Consider the following 3,257-nt stretch of genomic DNA (forward strand, 5'->3'; position numbering starts at 1 on the left):
CTTGAAATGTTAGGAATAACGGTATCTGCCTTTATTTGTATGGGAGAACCAATAAGACTTAATAATGTGAGAGGCTTTTAAATATCGAAATAAAATAATTGAGTAAATTGATTTAAAGTGACTTTTTCATTCAGTAAATTTTTAGTTACGACTGCTACGTCAAAGAGAAGATATAGAATTTTTAGATTATTATATTATGAACGAAGGAGTGGTTTGGGATGTCAGGGGTAGGGGGAGGCCTTTGCCAGTTGGTCCTGACATTGGTTAAAATTGATAAAAATACTTTACTTAACTTTTAACCTTATCTATTACATTTAATAATACGACCCAACATCACCATGAGTACCTCAAACTATCTTTTTTAACCCCCGACGCAAAAAGAGATGAGTTTGACGTGTCTGTCTGTGGCATCATAGCTCCCGAAAGTTTTATACCTATAAAGTTGAATGTTGTGCGAGTGTTTTTAGACATTTTTGATGAAAATCAGTCGAGCCATTCAAAAGATGTTGAAGGTAAAAGTTTTTACCATTTTTTTATCGATCTCAATATAATATACAATTAACATACCCCATCATAAGTAATACTTATAGTAGGCTAGATACCCCACTATAGCCAAGAAGCATTCGATATAAATATTCATGCAATAATTAGCGGAGCGTCGTTGCTTGCTAATTGTGATCGGAGTCATGTTTACACAAATTAGAAGCAGTGTTATGCGGTACCGTTAGTACCGATCACCATTGACTTATGGGGGGAGAGGGAGTTTGTTTGTAATCGGCAATGTTATATGGAATAATAGGAATATGACACAGGCGATTTGTCTAAAGGAAGGTAATAAAAATTGGTACCTATAATGTGTATGAAAAACCCTGTCGGACCCTTGAAAGAAATATAAGTGAACGTAATATTGAAAAAGAAATTTAGGTCAAACAGGCATCAATCAATCATCATCAGTGCTGCCTATAATATAAAATTAATTAAATTGATGGGTTAAAATCGTTTTTTTTTTCAATAACTAATCAGAGCTACTTAATCATTTTATGCTACACTACAACCCCTCAATGAATAGTGATGACGACAATTTTTTTGCAGCGTCCGTCTTGTAGGTTTTTGTATAATTATGGATACGTATTTTTTAATTTGTCCCGCAAAAATAAATTGACCAAATTACAGTGAATGAAACTTACGCGTGACGTCTCGATTGTGTATAAATTTTACCATATCGTTACGTCATAAGCCCCCTCTCCTAAACTTTAAAGCAGTTAATCTTTGTCAATTCCAGGTTTTCTGAAAAAAGGGACTAATGAGATTTTTTCTTTTTATACCCAGTCTTCATCCCTATTGGGCACGTTCTTTAAAACATAGATAAATACGAAAATGTGTGGGAGGTGTCTCCAGACCAATATGGTATGGGATATAAAGATATGTATTCAATTTGATTATAATAAATCTGAGTACGCACGCGTCGAATTTCAGGCGGTCGTTTTAAGTTTCCGAACTGCACGGATAGGAAAACGTTTGCACGACGTATCGCGTTCCCCGCATCATCAAGATCACCCAATATTCGTCCACTGCTGGACATAAGCCTCCCCGATAGCACGCTATCGAGATCTATCTTCCGCTGCTCGCATCCAGCTCATCACGTGCATAGGACAAGCATTTGTGTGATCCACGACTATTAATTGTATTTCAAACAAGCATTGAGAATATCTATCAATAATATACAGATTTCTAAAGCGGCTTTAAGAAATCAGTAAGTATATTATTGAATAAGCAAGAAAAAGTTTATAGAACGCGGAGCATAAGTTTAATTGCTATAAAAATGTTATGTTATAGGCACGCGACACATTCATAACGTTTTATTAACGGTTTAACGATTACTGTTTTTTTTAAAGCAGGTTAAATTATAAATGCACTACTTATAGATAAAGGTGTAATTCTGTGAACGTGTGGTTTTTTTTTTTCATTTTAAATATTTTGCTTTTGATTAAAGTTAGGAATGGATTATTAACAGAGAGATGGAAGTAATATCAGACTAGTTGTCGGAGAACAACTGCTATTCGGTAAAAATCCGACATTTTTTTTTCTGTGAAATAGCTATACCGATTTTGACCGGTGTTCTATTTGCAGATAGATAATTTAAGACAAACTTGATAATTAAAGAAGTAACCAGATAATTCAGTTTTTCTCTGTAATAAAATTAGCCCTTACAAAATATTTCACTTGAAGAAAAGTTTTTTTTTTTATAATTTTTAGTTATAAAGCTATATTAACGCTACTAAAGATACCAGTCAAGTGTCAACGAATGACATTCTGGACAGACGACACGGCCAATGCTTTTCAAACGGTGTAAGACAAATACTTATATTGCGAGAACATGTAATATTCAATTGTATATTGTCACACACATGACACGCTTTCGATTTGTTTGGCCATGTTTGATTTTCAATTTAGGAAATTTTATATTCTACGTGGTGTATTATTTATTTATTTATGCTAACACGGCTTACCAATTACGTTAACACAGAGTGAAAAAAAATTACAGTGTTAGGAGTATAATGAAGATTTTTATCTATTTCGTACTTCCCTAAAAAAACATCAAGTTTGGCTCCGGTGAAGTCGTATCGTGTTGCCCAGGTAACTGGGTTGAGGAGGTCAGATAGGCAGTCGCTCCTTATAAAACACTGGTACTTAGCTGCATCCTGTTAGACTGGAAGCCAACCGCAACATAGTTGGGAAAAGGCTAGGCCGATCATGATGGCTCATCATATATTTTTGTTATTAAATAATACAATTCAGTTTTCTCGTTTTCAATTACTGCTGGAATCTAGTATCCTACAAAAGTCAGTTTTCCCTATCCTCACCTAGACCGTATCACTAAAAGTACAAATAATACCTAAGTGACACTAATCCACATGTCGGCACGTCGCACGCCGTGACACGGTTCCGATTCGAACGCATTCCTAACTTTCTTGATAACTTAAATAGATGACGTCACCAGTCAGTCAGAATCACAGTTTTTAAGTTATCTGTTAAAGGGATAAAACGTACATTAGTTTCTTTTAAAGGGACTAGCCCGCCACACATGCCCGTCATTGCAACTCCTGTAAGCCAGGATCTAAAATGAAATTGAATTAAAAAACAACGACTCCTGCATTTTTATCAGGAATTTAATCTTTGTATCGCGGGGGTTTCACAAACATTCAAATCACATGCACAAAGACACCCAGACTCAGGACAAGCATTCCCAGATTATA

This window comes from Trichoplusia ni, chromosome 26 (assembly GCF_003590095.1).
Source record: "Trichoplusia ni isolate ovarian cell line Hi5 chromosome 26, tn1, whole genome shotgun sequence".
Lineage (NCBI taxonomy): Eukaryota > Metazoa > Arthropoda > Insecta > Lepidoptera > Noctuidae > Trichoplusia > Trichoplusia ni.